The 18,213-nt window shown below is 43.4% G+C and overlaps 1 long non-coding RNA gene across 1 annotated transcript; it reads left to right on the forward strand.

The window, feature by feature from the left end:
- The first annotated feature begins 3,548 nt into the window (after positions 1-3,548).
- Positions 3,549-14,752, forward strand: LOC119877421. The gene is made up of 3 exons (XR_005376720.1): positions 3,549-3,712; positions 6,468-6,639; positions 14,159-14,752. It is a non-coding gene; the product is annotated as an uncharacterized LOC119877421 (long non-coding RNA).
- The last annotated feature ends 3,461 nt before the right edge of the window (positions 14,753-18,213 follow it).

The following is an 18,213-nucleotide window of genomic DNA, read 5'->3' on the forward strand; positions in this document are numbered from 1 at the left end:
GTTTTACTTTTAATGATCTCAGAAGGTGATGATTTTTATCTCTCTGGATAACTTTCTCTGGCATTAAGCAGGAAGATTTCCCCTCCAGTCTTTAAGGATATACAACCTATCACACACTGAGCCCCCTCACTAGAGATTGGACAATAAGACAGGAGGCCTCTGAAGAGAGTTTTCTCTCTTGGTGTCTCAGGAGAACCAAAAAAAAAAATCTTATGGCCTTCCCTTAAACTGATAGAATTATGGAGGAGGAAACTAGATATGTGAGAAAGGAATGTGGGGCACTAAGTGAGAGCTTGGTCTTATCTGGCTGGTTAATGGAACATTCTTATACTTCATGGTTTAAGGATTTCTTTTTCCTTTCAGGATTTGTAGGTAAAATATTTTTAATTTTCAAGAGAAGAGGAGAGAATAGAGACATTTCCAGGTTCCATTTCCAGGGCCCTTTGGCTACATTCCCAGTGCCAGAATGTTTTCTCCAAGGGTCCTAGGCCAGATATCTGGATTTTTAGATGAGTTTTGTCGCCAAGAAAATTTTAGAGAGGAGATGTGTTTCAGTTATCGTTTGTAGCTTTATAAACCCCCCCCCACAAATAGTGACTTAAAACAGCAGCAATTTCTAATTCTTCATGATTCTGTGGATTGACTTTTATCAGCTGAATTATTCTTCTATTGCACACAGTATAGCTGAGGTAGTGCTCATGAACTATATTCAGCTGCGAGTTTGGCTGGATCTGGAACATCCAAGATGGCTCCTCATCCTCCAGGACCTCTCATCATCCAGTAGTTTGGACCAAACTTCTCAATATCATAGCAGTTGACTTTCAAGGAGCATCTCAAGAGGACAAGCCCCGACATAAATTCATTTATCCACCCTCTGTTGATACTATTTTGCTAATGTCTCTGACGACCAAACCAAGTCTTGTGGTCAAGTGCAGAGACAGTGTGGGAGGGGAGCCCACAAGGGTGTAAACGTCAAAAGATGTGGTTCATTGGAGGCTACCAATGTATCAGTGTATCCCCCAAGAGAGCAGGGCAGCTGTGCAGGCTGAACCTCCCCAGTTGTCAGTGCTTAGGTAAGGATGCATAACCCAATATCCAGCCTATGATTTTGCAATTCCAGAAATTCACTATGATTGGTGCATCTAGCCCCATCATCTTCTCTGAAGCTGCCTCTCATCTACAGACCCTGCCAAAGAAATGAGTTTAGGTTGCTGTGTTTTTAAGATCCTGTCTCCTTTATTTTTATTGTAAGCCACTGATATTTTTGAGGTTGTTTCTTATGTGATGGTACTATGCCAGTAGCAGACTGATACAAATCTCAAAGCTAAAGGTCCTGATTGGCCACTTTTCTGCTCCACTGACCACTTAGGGCTTGGGTCTCCCTAATCTTGTGGTTCTACCAACCACTAGAGTATGATCCTGATCTGCATGTCTGGAGCCTAGTTACAGGCTTGTTTGGGTATCATCTTTGGGAAGAAGAAAAATGCATAGAGAAGCACATAGGTAATATTTTAGGCCAAAACTTGGAAGTTGAGTGCCTCATTTTCATTTACATTCAACTGGCAAGAATATAGTTACATGACCAACCCTAACTGCAAAGAAAGTTATAAAATAGTCTCTACCTGAGTAGCCAGGTATCCAATGAAAGAAGAGGAAAACAGCTTTTAGTGAACAATTAACAATCTCCACTTATAGATGGAGACAATGGCTAAAAATCTTCGAAGATTTTCATGAATAGTAGGATAGCATGAGTTATCATAGTGACATAGTTTCTGAAGCAAACTAGACAGTGAAACAAATTTTATGCTGGCTTGTACAAGCAACTGAGAAAATGTGATAGTCCTGGTTTTCCTGTGTTGTTTGACATGCCTCCACAGTACAGTGTCCACTTCATGGTCACCTTTTAGGAAAGACAAAGACAAACACAAGTGTATTCAGAGGGAGTAACAGGGTGATAAAGGCCTCAGAAGTAGGCCAGAAGCAGAATGGTTGAGGACTTGGGAACTTTAACGTTAAGGAGAATATTTGGGGGACAAAATGGCTGCCTTCAAACGTTTTAAAGTATGTCATGGTGAAAAGAGATAAAATTTATTCTGTAAAGTCTCCAGGAATAGATATAAGATAATAAAAGGAAGCTACAGAGAAATATATTTATGTTCACTATAAGAAAAGAAGACTCTAGCAGAGAGGTCCAAAATGATTTATGCCTCAGATGCATTTGGGACAAGAAGCAACTGAAAAAAGGCTAATGCTTGTCAAGTACCCACGATGTGCCCAGTACATGGTCAGGCACTTTCACATACTATTCCTTCCAAGCTCTGAAAGTCTATAAATGAAGAGGCTGTGCCCTAATTCTTTCTGAAGTCCTCTGAAGAGGCCACTTTACTCCACATAAATTCGTACTAGTTCCTATCTGGAAGTTTCCTCTTTTCCTGATTTTATCTCCAGATTCCAGAGGCAATTTACTGCAACTCTACATACTTTTCTTCAAATTCTATTTTTTGGGACTCACTGATAATTCTGCAGAGAACACACATGAATTAAATTTGTGGGGTGGAACTTCCTAGGGAGAAAATCCTGGGATGTTGTATGTATACCAAGTTGTGGGTTCTGTGGTAGATGGAGAAGCTGGCTGTGGCAGGGAAAGAAGGAATCCTGTCACTTAGTAACTTTCCAATTCCCAGCAGAAACCTAAGATCCTTGAGAGGATGTTTATAGTCCGGACTAGCATAGCTTTGTGGTGACCCTTATGTCTACTGTGTTACCGCATGGGGGAATCTGGAGAATGCTGCCAAGGAGGGTGAGTGGGCTGTTTTGGAAGCTCTGTCCAATGCACAGATGTCTAGTATCTTCCATATACCTCCTCTGGGAACTAGTGGGGAAAGATGCCTTTTCTGATACATTAGGAATTCCTCTTTATTAACTGGAGTTAAGAGTCTTTTTCTTATTCCTTATATCAAAGTTCCTCGATCTTCCAGATGTTTCCACTTGTTTCTCTTAACTCAACAGTCACCTCAGTCAATCCAGAGCCCCTAATGTTATGTTCTTCTATCAGTGGGAATCTCAAAGCAGGAAAGAGAAAGTGATGTTGAGGAAGAAACCTTAAAACTCCAAATCTCCTTAAAGGGTGTGAGAAGCTTTAATGTTTTGTACACAGCTGCAATGGAGTGCTAAAAACGTCCCACACAGTCCCAGGAAATTGAGAGGGAGCTGAGAGGGTGAGGAAGGAACCTATAAGGACACATAAATATCCCAGTTAAGCTCTGAGGAAGGTGAACAGAGGACAATTCAAGGCCCCTGGAGTCATAAAGTGACTTGCCTGAGGAGTCTGCTTGAAGAATGAGGGGTGTCCAATCTCTCATACCTATACACAGTCCACCCTTCAGCCCCCAGTCTCTTGTATCTTTGAAGCCCTCAAGCATCATATTTGGCCAGATGTTAGTAGAGGTTTGCTATGCTCAGGAGTCAGGAGTTCTAAAGTTCTGGGAAGGTTCCGGTCTTGTGACCTTGTGGAATAGAATCCCATTCAGCCTTTCCAGTGATAAGAATTCCAGCCAGCCTCCTTTGATTTACCTAATGGAAATCATATTTCACCATAGCAAGCAATAATTTTTCCCAAGACAACAGGGTGTAGACTCAAATGAGAAATGCACGTATTCTTCTTACCAGCTTTCTAAGGCCCTCTCATCTTTTGTCTTCAGCTACTCTTGTGGTAAGTGCTATCAAATTAGCTAAGAACACTCCCAGCTGAGCATCCAAGAGGAGTGGACCCAGAGAAGATTGGGGATGGATAGGGACTCTTCATCAGAATTATTTCCTTGTTCTAGATTCCAATGAAGTGAAATTATAGAGTTAAACAATATTAACATTGTTCAGGACTTTGATACACATTGCAAAACTGCTTCCAGAAAAGTTATACCATCACTGCTATCTTGGGCTATTTTTCATATTTGGTCCCTTAGCAATGTCCTTTTTATTTTTTTAAAGATTTTATTTATTTATTTATGATAGACACACAGAGAGAGAGAGAGAGAGAGAGAGGCAGAGACACAGGCAGAGGGAGAAGCAGGCCCCATGCAGGGAGCCCGACGTGGGACTTGATCCCAGGAACCCAGGATCACACCGTGGGCCGAAGGCAGTGCTAAACTGCTGGGCCACCAGGGCTGCCCGCAATGTCCTTTTCCAAAGCTAGTGGCTATACTATCTTTCTGAATTATATTACCAGCCCCCATTCTTAGAACTTAGTCCCTAACTTTGATACTTAGAACTTGCCCCACTCATTTGGGGCAGGGAACTTTTGAAAACTGAGTTTAGAATAAATCCTTATTCATATGTGAAGCTCCCACTCCAGGATTTCACCAGCCTCGTTACACAACCAATACATTAGCTATACCTTTGAAATGAACTCATCACATTAACTGGCAACACTTTGTTAGTGAAGGAAATAAGGAAAGGCTGTTTTTCTCTCAAAAAGAAAGAAGCGTCCCCAGGAAATCTCAGGTTGCCTCCTATATGTAACCTGTTTAAATGTTCCTATCATTAAAGGATTTGCATTGTCTTAGTCTCTTGATGGGGAATAGACTAAGGAAGACAATCAGGAAAAAGAAATAGTGAGATCTCCATTAAATTGCTCTTCAATTTGGGCTGTGTAATTAATTAAGGTGATTTTGACAAGTAACTAAAAAGCCAACTCAAGAAGTAATTTATGATCTCACACCAAATGATCCAACAGTGTTTTCAAGGAACTAACTCTTTCCTCTTCTACTCTATCATTCTCAATGTGTAGTCAGTATTGCCTCCGTGCTAGCTCCTCCCAGTCACAAGACAACTGTGACCATATGTTGCTGCCATAGCCTCAGTCAGTTTCATACATGTCAAATCTAAGGTGTCTATTAAACATCCAAGTGTAGTTGTTGAGAAGGCATTTGTGTGTATATCCCTGGAGTTTAGGAAAGAGAACTGGTCTGGGTATATAAATATGTTAGTCATTGCCATAGAGGTGATGTTGCTGATGTTGCTGTCCTGGATAAGCACAGTTTTAGTTTAATGTAGGAGCAAAATCCTGTTCAGTGTGGTTTAAGAGAGAATGGTTGGAGAGAAGATAAATACTGTGAGTCTAGAAAAATCTTTTCAATTTTGCTGCAAAGGGAAGCAAAGAAAATATAATCAAAAGAAGGGGGGATTGATGGGAAAATAACAGTGTATTTGTGCAAATAGGAATGATCTATAAGACAGTGAAAAAATAATGACATAGAGGAAAAGAGACAAATTATTGGGGTAAGGCCTTTGAGTGTAAGAAATGATTGGGAATTCCTATTAAAGAAGATATTTCTTTCTAGAGGAGTACAGATAATCCATGTATAGTATTGGGTGGAAAGCAGATGGTGGCTGGTGGGTACATAGATGTAGTGGTGGGAGTTCATAGAAGCTCTTCTTTAATTGTGAAGAACAAGGTCATCAGCTAAGAGTTAGGATGGAGGGGGCGGAATTGGAGGTTTGAGAAGAAAGAAAAAGATCTGAAATTGTATGAAAGTAAATAGACTAGGAAAAACCATGTGATTGGCAGCAACAAGAAAGGCACATTTGAAGTTCATGCCTATAATATGGGATGATAATAAAAACACTACATTACGAAGATTAAATAAGTTAATTCATGTAAAGTAATCAGAACAATGCTTGGCATGTGGTAACACTGCAGAAGTATTAATCATTCTTGTAGTAGCAGAAAGGGATAGCTTTGTTAATTCAGCAGAACTGAAGTAGTGGGTGTGATTCCAGTTGAGTTACATTATTTATCGTATATCATATGTCTAATGGTAAATGTAAGTAATAGTATGCACAAGAAATAGCAGTAAAACTAGAAGTAAGAACATATTAATCTTGAGATGACTTTGAAGCACCCACTCAATGTCTACTTTACGGCAGCCCTTGATTCATCTAGGTATTAGGAATCAGGATAGCTGTGGTCTTGTGGGGGGGGTGAGTAGAACGGGGGAGTGACAAAGTCTTCTGAGAGATGGACAATAATTCTGTTTCTTGATCTGGTGCTGGTTACACAGATGTGTTTCATTTGAAAAAACAATGTATCAAGCCGTACACTCGAGAGATGTGCGCTTTTCTCTGTATTTCAATGAAAAGTTTTAAGCACATAAAATTTTTACTTAGAAAAATTTTAACAAGTATAGAAACAGAGGGCAGCCCTGGTGGCACAGTGGTTTAGCGTTGCCGGCAGCCCAGGGTGTGATCCTGGAGACCCGGGATCGAGTCCCACATCGGGCTCCCTGCGTGGAGCCTGCTTCTCCCTCTGCCTGTGTCTCTGCCTCTCTCTCTCTCTCTCTCTCTCTCTCTGAATAAATAAATAAATCTTTAAAAAAAATATAGAAACAGGGAGATGAATGTCTTCTAATGTCAGTAGACTACCTCAAAGAATGATAAACTTGATCTTTATTTAAATTTTCCTTTTTCAGATCCAAGTTATCTTGAGTGGATTTCTTCACCCCGAGCATGAGTCGCAAGTCCCTTTCCCTGGGGAAGTAGCCCTGCATAATGCAGAGATTTGAGGCCCAGAACTTTTTCCTTCTCTTCCCTGCATCCTGGCATCTTTAAAAGTAGATGAATCTATTCTCTGCAGAAAGTTAGGTAATCTTCAAATTATTAATCTCTACCATCTCATCGAGATCAACATTTATGGGACACCTGGATGGCTTAGTGGTTGAGTGTCTGCCTTCAGCTCAGGTCGTGATCCCCGGGGTCCTGGGATTGAGTCCCCACATCGGGCTACCTGCAGGGAGCCTGCTTCTCTCTCTGCCTATGTCTCTGCCTCCCTCTGTGTGTGTGTGTGTGTGTGTGTGTGTGTGTGTCTCATGAATAAATAAATAAAATCTTTTTTAAAAAAGATCAACATTTATCAAATTCTGCTAAGAGTCTTGAGTTCTTTGATACAAGATAATGTGAACCACTAGCTACTTTCTCATCTAACACGTCGCTCTAAAACAGAGGCAGAGTCTAATGCTGCAGACATTCTAGTCTCAATTCACCCACCAAGTGTTCTGCATCTGCAGAGGGACAGCGGCATATCTCATCAGCCTGGGTGTGAGATGGGGATGCTGGCTAGGTTATCAGCCAACAGAATGTCAGGACTCACAGTCTGAGATGTCTTATGACCAGCCCAGACACATGAGACTGTGGTTAAAGCTATGCTCTCAGAAGCTTGGTGATTTATACCCCCACCTCAGTCCCCTAGACAGCTTCATGAGAAAATAGAAACCAACTCAGAGTCCAATTCCTCCCATACAACTAAAGGGAACAGACATCCAGCCCATGAAGCGGAGGTAGCAGAGCAATGAGGTGCTTGCAGCCAAGTAGAGATCAGACCCTTGGCGCTGAGCCCTAACCCTCTACAGATGGCGCTCAGCTGCCCAAACCTAACACCGACCCAGACAAATGAAGCAGCACCTACTTTAGAAGAGCTCAGAGTGACCCAGCTTCATCCAATACAGTAATTATTGAGAAGCCAAAGCTATGGAAACTCGACTCTTGATATCTGTTCTTCATGCATCTTGTATGACCATTTTCCCTCTAACTTTTCCTTTTGGCTGGAATGGATGACTTCACTTGCCGCTAACCACAGTGACTAAGACTTAAAGACTGTGTTTGCTTGGAAATAAAATTTGGCATCAATGGCATCGTTCTGCCCCTATGTGGATTGTATGTCTCCAGACCTCCTTGTACTGTCTAGAAGACAAGAGTTCTGAGACTCAGTGCTTCTGGCAAGTCCACTTAATGTCATGGCCGAGTGAGAACTTTATTCATTTACAAGTATTTAGCGAGCACCCATTCTGTGCCACAAACCACTCTATCTGCTAAAAATACGTCATGAACAAGATACACAAAGTCCCTCTGTCATAGAGTTTACATTCTAGATAGAGGGAGACAGACAACGAGCAAGTAAACAGATAACATTTTTAAGGACAATTTCAGCTATTGGTAAGACCTGTGAATAAAAACTAAACAATGTGGTGAGAGGAAGAGTGACTAAGGTGGGAGTGAGCTGCTTTAGTGGAGTGGCAGGATCAGACTTCTCTGGGGGAATGTCACATCTAAGCTCAGATTTCAACAAGGAGGTGCATGTAGGCAAAGATCTGAGGGAGGTATTCCAGGCAGAAAGAACAGCAAGTGCAAACACTTGAAGGCAGGGACCAGCTTGGTATGTTTGCGAACCAAAAAAAGGTCAGTATGGCTAGAGTAAAGGAAAGAAGGCCTACAAAGCATGTAGGAGCTAGATCATGTAAGATTGTGGACTGTGATAAGAAATAAAATTTACCTGCTTGATAGGGACAGATCATTCAAATGTACTGCCAAAGGGAAAGAAACAGTTTTGAGTGTGAAGGATGGAATATAGCCAAGTGGTTAGGAGCTCAGGCTCTGGAAATAGAGCTCTCTTGGGCTATATCCCGGGTCTACCACTATGCTGTATAAGCTGAAGCAAGTGGCTTAACCTCTTTGGGCCTCGGTTCCCTTATTTTAAGTTAAATATAATGGTAGTTTCTACCTCAGAGATATTATTCTGCTTTGAGGATTAAGGAAGTTTATACATTTATGGAGCTTAGGATCATTCCTGACGTGGTAATACTTACATTTTAAGTGTTCACTGTGGCTGTGTTATTATTGTATAGACATATTGATAATGAGAAAAGGACTGTCAATGTACTTTTTACTATGTTATATTTTACATTTTTATTTTTTTAAAGATTTTATTTATTTATTCATGAGAGACACACAGAGAGAGGCAGAGACATAGGCAAAGGGAGAAGCAGGCTCCTTCTGGGGAGCCTGATGTGGGACTCGATCCCAGGGCCCTGGGATCACGACCTGAACCGAAGGCAGATGCTCAAACACTGAGCCACCCAGGTGCCCCACATTTTGCACTTTTAAATGGTTATTGGAATAACATTGTCACAAATTGTATTATGTGTCCTTAATTCTTTTTTGTGTGTGTGTGTGTGTGTGTGTCCTTAATTCTTCCTTCTATTCTTCTCCCATGGCTTCTATATTAGTCTGCTAAGATAAACAACAGAAAACTTTTTAAAATTTAAAATTAATAAAATTCTGGGTGGCTCAGTCAGTCAAGCAACCAACTCTTGGTTTCAGCTCAGGTCATAATCTCATGGGTTGTGGGCTAGAACCCCACATAGAGCTTCAGGCTCAGTAGGGAATCTGAAGATTCTCTTCCTTTATCCCGCCCTCCACTTGTGCACATGCACACCCTCTCTCTGTCTTAAATAAATGAATAAATATTTTTTAAAATAAAATAAAATTAATAACAACAGAAATTTATTTTCTCACATTTCTGGAAGCTAGAAGTCCAGGATCAAGGTATTAACAGGGTTGGTTCCTCCTGAGGGCCGTAAATGGCAGATCTTCTCTGTCTTCACATTGTCCTCTCTCAGTCTGTGTCTCTCTGTCCAATTTCCCCTTTTTGTGAGGACCAGTCATTTCAGATTAAGGCCCACCTTAATGCTCACACTTGAATTCGATTACCTCTGTAAAGACCCTATTTCCAAATGAGGTCACATTATGAGGTGCTGGGGGTTAAGACGTCTTGTAGGAATTTTGGTGGACATAATTCAACAGCTTTACTGAGTGGAACATATCTCATCATCCCACTCATTTGGGGCTTGGTCATATGACTTGCTTTGGCAAATAGAATGTGGGCAAAAGTGACAGTTTCCAATTCCAAGACTCTCAAGAGACATTTACATGTTTCCACATGCTTCTCTTGATCATTTGATCTCTGCAATCAGGATGTCATGCCCTGGATCACCACGGTGACTTTAGACAGAGCTTCAAAATGAAACTAAGCAGAACCTAACCTAAAGTCTTGAGTCCAGCCTAGCCAAGCTGATCCACATCTGGCCCACCATCACCTGCAAACCAATTGGCAAGAAATAAATATCTGTTGTAATAATAAGCCATTAGAAGTTGTGGAGTTATTTGTCATGCAGCATTATCACAGTAAACATGGACTAATAAAACATTAAAAATATTTCAAACATTTTTCACTCAGAAAATAATAATCAACTATCTTTGTTTTTACACCTCCATTCTTCCAATCTTGATCCTGGAGCCTACATACTTTTTTTTTTTTTTTTTTTTAAGTAGGCTCCATGCCCAGTGTGGAGCCCAGTGCAGGTCCTGAATTCACGACCTTGAGATCAAGACCTGAGCCGAGATCAAGGGTTGGATTCTCAACTGACTGAGCTACCCAGGCGCCCTGCCTACATACATTTTTAGTGTTGTTTAATTGTGTGTCATTATCATTTCAGACTCCAATTTTTTTTCTATTTAGCACCATGTCAACCACTCTTCATGCAGTTTCACAGTTGTCCTAATAGTCAAATTTCCTGTCTACATAGCACCTCCTTCATCTGCTCCTCTCTGGGGGTCACCTGTGAACTCAGGCCATCTCTACCATATTTCCTTAGTCCTGACCATTTCTAATGCTTCCAGATTGTTGCAATTACAAACACTATCATAAAAGGGTATGGTAAAGCCAGGCTGCCTGCAGGCCTGCCTGCTGACCACCAGGAGGCCCCCAGGATGTGCCAGTCTTAGCCATCTCGCCACTAGTCAGTGAATGGTTTTCAGCCTTGGTGAATTTTAGAAGTCCAGCTGTGTCAGTGCTCCCGAATAAGCCAGATGCAAACAGACAGTGATGTAAACCAAACCTATGCATTTCCAGCAAGGAGAAGCTCCCCAGGTTAGGGATTAGATAGCTGCTATCCTGTAATGAGGTTTCCATTTTTCCAATGCTCTTGTTCTGGAGGATCTAAGTTTGTCCTAAGATTGGCAAATTTAGAATCAGAATAAGAGAGGAATGAGGATTCTGAAGGCTGTTTCATCCAGCCTGGGTTGGAGGTCTGATGAGAGATCATGTCACATTGTGCTGGGGACTCTAGTCTCTTACCTCACCCTATGCCAGACTGTCACTGAGTCCCTGAATCTCCAATACCTTGGTGTTTCTATGTTCTCTAAGGAGGCCTCAGCTGCTGGAGATGGAATGAGTTCCCTCAAATTGCTTTTGTGTGGCTTAAAAACTATACTGTCACCACTTGGGATAGTACATTTGGGCTAATTTCTAGTAATATACTTGAAGTATTATAAGAATATTTGGAATCAGAAGACCCAGGTTTGAGTTTTTATCCCTTATCAGCTTCCTGGATGGCCTTAGCTGAAAAACGTAACCTCTTCGAGCCTCAGTTTCTCCATCTGCCCCTGCAAGGCAGACTTTCCAAGGTCATTAAGGTGAACATGTTTTCAGATCCTGTTAGTTGTTGTTTCTATGGCTGCCCGGGGCTCTCCTTCATTGCATAGAATTCTCCAGGCTCACCTAACTCCTTGCAAAGTTTGCCATGGTAGAATGGGTCAATGGCTATTATACCACAAAGAGGCCCCCAAAAAGCCCTTCAGAGATAAAACAGTAGTAGGGGATGTAAATAACTGCCTTCCTTCTGCACACATCTCCACTGCTCAGTGACCTGAAATTCCATCCTTTGTCTTCTCTCTTGAACTCTCATTAAAGAATGGCTTTAATTTGGGGGCCCAGAGTGGTGTTGGTGATGTATGGAGATCCTAGCAAAATGTCAGGGTGTGCAAAAGTGACATGAGCCATGAATAGAATGGCCAACAATAATCAAAATAATCATATCTCGGGCCTTTCAGTTCTCAAAGTACTCTTGGAAAAAAGTACCAAGTAATCTTCATTATTTGTAAACTGAACAGCATCTATACCAAGTGCTCCTGGGGTTTGTCTTTGTCTTCATCTTCTAGGTGTATTAAAAGTGGAAGGTGCAGGTGAAAATTAGCAGTTGGTATTTGTGCAATTGGTGTGTGTGCATTTGTCTGCATGCTTGCACACACATGGAGGGGACATAAAAACAGCAGGAAACAGAGAAAGAGACAGAAAAAAAGTGGGAGGAAAAAAGTGAATAGAAGAAGAGGAAGGAGAGACACTAAATGCTTACAATGGTAAGACAGAACTGAAAAGAAAATGGAAAGAAGGATAAAGGAGATGAAGAAGAAAGAAGGGGTGAGATGTAGCAGGAGAGAAGAGAAGAAGAAGGAAGAGAAAGTATCAGGGAGGCAGAGACACACCTCCCAGGGTGAGCCGGCTCCTCAAGCCAGTTTCAGGAAATGAGGCACTTCTGCCAGAAGTTGGCTCTAAACTTTTTAATTTTGTTAGAACACCCAGAGATGACCATGGGCTAAGAAATCATCAGTTCATACTAGCAAAATTCAAAGGATGTTGGAATAAACTCCAGAATAACACTTCATTATCAAAGATAAGCATTTCTCAGTATTCACAGATTGCCGCCCACTCTCCTGAGCCCCCTCTTCCTGGACTCCAATGAAATAATCAGTGTCAGGGACACCTGGGTGGCTCAGTGGTCGAGTGTCTGCTTTCGGCTCAGGTCATGATCCCGGGGTCCTGGGAGCGAGTCCTGCTTCGGGCTCCCCCGCAGGGAGTCTGCTTCTCTCTCTGCCTATGTCTCTGCCTCTCTATATCTCTCATGAATAAATAAATAAAATCTTTAAAAAAAAAAAAGAAATAATCAGTGTCAGATTGGAGTTCTAACAAGTCCAGTGGGATATTTTGATCATCTCCCAGAAGGGCCCAGACTCAAGTATTTTCTAGCCAAAATGCTTATTTCTGCCTGTGACTCTCCACAAGGTAGGTATCATCATTATGTCTGTTTTTTAGAGGAGAAAACTTGTAGACACTAAGTAGCTTGCCCGAGATCAAACAAATAGTGAGGATTCAGACTTCAGTCTGACTGCAGGGCCCGAGGATATAACAGGTGTGAGCATAGTTAGAAACACACCTGGGGATCCCTGGGCGGCTCAGCGGTTTGGCACTTGCCTTTGGCCCAGGGCGCGGTCCTGGGGTCACGGGATTGAGTCCCACATCGGGCTCTCGGCATGGAGCCTGCTTCTCCCTCTACCTGTGTCTCTGCCTCTCTCTCCCTCAATCAATCTCTCTCTCTCTCTCATGAATAAATAAGTAAGTAAATCTTTAAAAAAAAAAAAAAAGAAGAAGAAGAAAAGAAACACATCTGCCACATGGGAGACATTCAACACAGCTGCCACCTCTGCTACTAGACGCCACCTAGTGTCCAGGGAAATGGGCGATTCCTGTCACGGCTGGCCAAATCAGTTCTCTGCCTGCTTTGCCTTCTGCATCTCTCAGCTTGCCTATGGATGCATCTCATGAACTAAGCCTCAGTCATGTATTGGAGCTTCCAAGATGTTCTGGGAATTGTTTAATAGTGGGCAAGAAAATCCATACCTCTGGCCTGGACTGATACACACAGCATGTTCAGGCAGAGCTGTCATTAGTTGAAACACAACAATACAGCCAAAGCATCTGTTAAAATATCAAAATCCTTCCAAACTAGTTGGTAAGTCATCACTATCCCCGGCTCCCAAGTGCCTGCCACCAGCCAGGAAATCCCAGCTCTCCCCTAAGATACTCCCTCAAGGCCTCAACTGTGATGGTTAATTTTATGTCACTTTTACTGGGCCACAGCGTTCCCAGATATTTGAGCAAACATTCTGAGTGTGTCTGTGAGGCTATTTCTATATGAGATTAACATGTAAATCAGTGGACTGAGTGTAGGTCCCTAACATGGGTGGCCCTCATCCAAATAGTTGAAGACCTGAATAAAACAAAGACTCCGGGCAAGAGGGACTTCTCTCTGACTGACTGTGTCAAGCTGGGACAGTGGTGTCTTCCTGCCTTTGGACTCAAACCCAGGCTGGAAGCTGACACCACTGGTTCTCCTGGGTCTCCAGACTCTTGCTCCCAGGATCACTCAGCCTCTGTAATGGGAGCCAATTCCTTCGATATTGGAAGATAGATACATACGTACATACATATAGGGAGAGAGAGAGAAAGAAAGAGATTCGATTTGGTAGATATTGATATTGATACTGATATCTGTTTCTCTGGAGAACTCAGACTAATACATCATCCAGAGTGTTGATGCCTGACCAACAAGCAGCCTTTGGGACCTTCCCTGAGCCAGTGTGCCAGAGTATTATTGTAATTAGTTACTACCAGAGATCCCCGAATAATCAAGCATTTTGGCTTCGCCAACAGGGGTGTGCCTCTGACTGTGCCAGGCAAGAGCATTCTTGGAGAGCACAGAATGGCATTCAGGAGGAGTCACCAATCCGACCTTCTCCTACATCACTCCACGTCCCATCCATCCTGCAGAAGGACGGCAGGCTTCTCCTGCCTGCCCAACATCAGTGCCTGTTTCGTCACGTCTGAGCCAAAATGCTTCAATAAGTCATTGCCATCTGTGGGTGGAATCTACTGAGGGGAAGTGGGGGACCTGGGAGAGGGGAAGGGGTGTAGTTGTTACTATGAGAGGCATATCCCATAGGTGTTTGACTTGTAATAGGTCTGTGTCCAAGATCCAGATCCCCGTGCCTGTAAGTCCCTGTGCCAAGAGCCCACGTGGAAGGAAAGCTCAGTTTTGTCTTCATTCTTCCCGGATCCATTCATATAGAGACTTAGATGGGCAGGAACTGCGTGGTCTTTTCCACTCTGCATGTATTTTCCAGCATAATCAGATGTAGGAGGAGAACATATCTCATCAAATAAAGAAGTCGGCTTGTCACAGAAACTTTTGTAGGAGGGGGAAAGACTCAGAAAAGCCACAGGAAGGTAGACAAACCCCCAAGTTTATAAGGAGTTGCTATTTGTTGTCTGTGCTCAGCAGTAAAGCAACCTCACCATCGGGGCTTTCTAAAAAACCGTCAGTCCCTGTGTGTTAGTGTGGGTTCAGCTGCATGCAGTCCTCGGGCCTCTGATTCTAGTCATTCTGCGTGAGAGATGTGTGAAAAGAGGGAACGTGTTCATGTGTAAGAGCTGGGATAAAAGAGGGAGGGAGGGCGGGAGGAAGAGAATATAGAAAGCAGAATTAAAGCAGCACTTGAGACAGATGGCAGGAGGGGAAACTAAGACATTTCCTTTCTTGGCTTAACTAAGGAACGGATCAGAGCTGAGTGATCAGCTCCAGAAGACCACTGTGTGAGAAGGCCCAAGGGGGAGCACTGGGGCGTACCCAGGAGCTAGAGCAACCCAGCCGGGGGTGCACACAGAGCCTTGGAAGCTCCTGAGTGGGCTGCTGTCTGTCCCCTCTCGCTCCTAGGTTACACAGGCTGACCAGAGACTAGCCCCTGGCATTCCCGGGCGAGTCGGCGAAGTCCCGCACTGCTGCTTAGCCTTCCGATCGCTCTCCTCTACCTTCCCACAGCTTCCTCGGGAGAGGATGCAAGGAATCCCGTTGGTGGCAAGTTATCGGTGGCCAGCTCCAGACCCAGGGCTCTTGGCTGGCCACGGAAGGCCAGAGGATGCCAGGAGCCCCAGAGAGGAAGGGCAGACTCCTGGGGACCCCCTAAAGATGCAAGATCACCGAACCAGGAGCAAAGGTAGCATGGGCTCCTTCTGCCTCGCCCGCGCAGAGCCATGGCTATGGGAAGGGAGCAAGGAATGAATGAAGACTTTCAGGAGCTTAAATAAGCTTTCGGCTGGACTCGTGATGTCTCCTTGGCATGCTAAAGTGTCAAAAAGTCATACAACTTTCCCAGGGTCCAGTGGGCCAGCCTGATCTCCGACCTACTCAGACGAGTTTTGCAATACACTCCTACCCATTAGTACAATAGGAAGGAACCGTCTTTCCCTCTGAGCAGAGGGTGGACTGCAGCAGATTGTATTTTTCAAAGACAGCTGCTACATCTCTCATTGTACATGTCTTCTGGAACAGGGATCGACAGACCATGGCCCATAGGCTCGCTGTCTGGTTTCGCGATGGAAGTTTTACTGGAACACGGTCTTGCCCATTTCGTCTATGGCTGCTTTCCTGAGGCTGCTGGGGTGGCGTGGTTTCCCAACCAGCACGGGGGGAACTCAAGCAGAGTCGTGCTGCCTGCATCCCGTTGCTGGCATGAGCTGTGCTCCCAGAACTACTCAGATGCACCCCTGTCCCTCACTTCCACTGGGCTTCCTCCATCAAGGTGGATGGGCTGCAGTCTCAGGTCCCCATCTCCACTCCAATTCCCCCGAACCCCAGCTGTCTGGGACCACCTGCCTAGCCTCCCATGTGATGCTTCTCCCTCCCTGCTTCTCATGGCTGGAATGCAGATGGTGTGGTGGGCCACTCCCTAGGCTAGGATGGAACAAAGACAAGCAAGAAAAGGGGAAAGCCAGTCACTGTGAAAGAGGTCACAAATTTAAAAGCTGCCTCTCTTTCTGGAAGGACTCTTAGGGTTTCCCCCCACAGGGCAGCTTTTAATTTAAATTACTTCCAACCCACAGCCAGACTTGTGTTTCTCCAAGATGGGTCAGTTCCCAGGATGGCCCATGGCAATGTCTGTGCAGCTAAAGGGCTGAACTGTCTCTGGAAGCCAAATGGACAGCCGAGAGCACTGGAGAGATGCCCTTAGTGATGCACATGCTGTAGTAAGACACTGACATGCCACATCCTCCCCCCAAGAATTGTGGATGATTCCAAATGGACTGGCTGCTCTGGGGAAAGGCACACAAGTTCATCCGAAGGGTGGTAGTCAGGGCACAGTTGGCAAAAATAGCCACTTCATTTTATGGCTGATTCGGTAGCTGTTTCAGTTAGCTTAAATTTCTTTGAGCATTTAACAATTAACCCCTTCTTAGCATGTTCTGGAAAATAAAGTATCTTGTAGAGCCCACTGGCATTCGGCTCAGGTCCACAGCTTGTTGTCTACATGCTCCCTAGCAACAAATGACCTGATAATGGCATTTGTGTAAACAGATCAGGTAACATTTATTGATTTGTGCTTTCACGGACTTTTTCGCAGGTTCAAAGTTTGGTTACTGCCTTTAGAGAATTAATTGTACTTGACTTTTTCATTAAGGGTGAAGAGGGAGAAAGTTAATGAGCCTGAAAACCTCAGACCTTCCCCTGTATTTGCAGAGATTAAAACTCTTGGCACCTCAGTTTCTTCCTCCAGAAAGAGGACATGGAATTATCTACCTTGCAGGGATGTCGTGAGGATCAAAAGGATGGAAGACCTCTGTAAGCTGTGAGGTGCCAGAGGCAAGTGAGAGATTTGTTAAAACTAGTTCCCTCCTCTCATCTCCTCTCTCTCCTCCTTCCACACACACATAAACTCCAAGTGTGCAAACTCAAAGTTTGCTGTTAAAATTACAGATGATCAGACCTGGAAGCACTTGATCTTATTCCAGCTGCCTGTTTACATTGTCATCACAAAACCAAGCTATGATTAGACCAAGAGCTCAGGCTAAATCAGTCACAAATTTGTCAGGATTTGCCTCTAGTGTTTTGACAAGAGTAAATGTATAAATGTGTGTGTGTGTGTGCATGCACACACACATAGGCACATGCACACATACACATACGTATGTACTCATGAATACCACGCATAATCACTCACTGGGATCACTCTGATTAAGGACACTGTTAAACTCTATGGACTCTGCAAATGTCCCTCCAAGACACTCTAAGATCCTGCATACTATACTCACCTCCGCATTCTCTTTCCTGTGGATATTCAACAAAGAGCTATTGGTGGAAGGCTCTGAGAGTGTTAGGCTGAGCCTGGGTGCTCCTTCTGGGCACAGCGTGTGGGATTTTTGTGTATTTATTGCATTTGGGGTTTCTACAACTTTATCCATTTTCTTTCCCATGCACGATCTTTATACTAGTAAGTTGGCAATGGTTCAGTCCCACAAAAAGCTTCCTGCCTTAGCGTACTAGCTACTGCCCTGGAAAAACTCACCTTGGGTTCTATTGAATCTCTTCCCCTTGCACTTCCAACATAGATCCTTAACTGCAGGATAGAACTCCCAAAAGAAAAGAATCCCTGCCCCTGAGATAAGTGTATCAATTGTAGAGACAAGGGGGAAGCATCATAAAATCCTAACAATTTGCTTGGGATCCTGAATGTAAAATTCTGCCATAGTTTCTTCTCCTTCTTGTTAAAAAAACAAAAACAAAAACAAAAACAAAAAAACATTAAAAAAAACTGTTTGGAAAAACGATCTCGGGCAGGAGGAGAAGAATGGTGGAGCATAGCTGTGACTACTCCAACTAGATCATTTCCACCAGCATATTCTCCTGGAACTTCCATTCCTTGGAACACTATGTC

This window comes from Canis lupus, chromosome 23, assembly GCF_011100685.1.
Source record: "Canis lupus familiaris isolate Mischka breed German Shepherd chromosome 23, alternate assembly UU_Cfam_GSD_1.0, whole genome shotgun sequence".
Classification (NCBI taxonomy): Eukaryota; Metazoa; Chordata; class Mammalia; order Carnivora; family Canidae; genus Canis; species Canis lupus.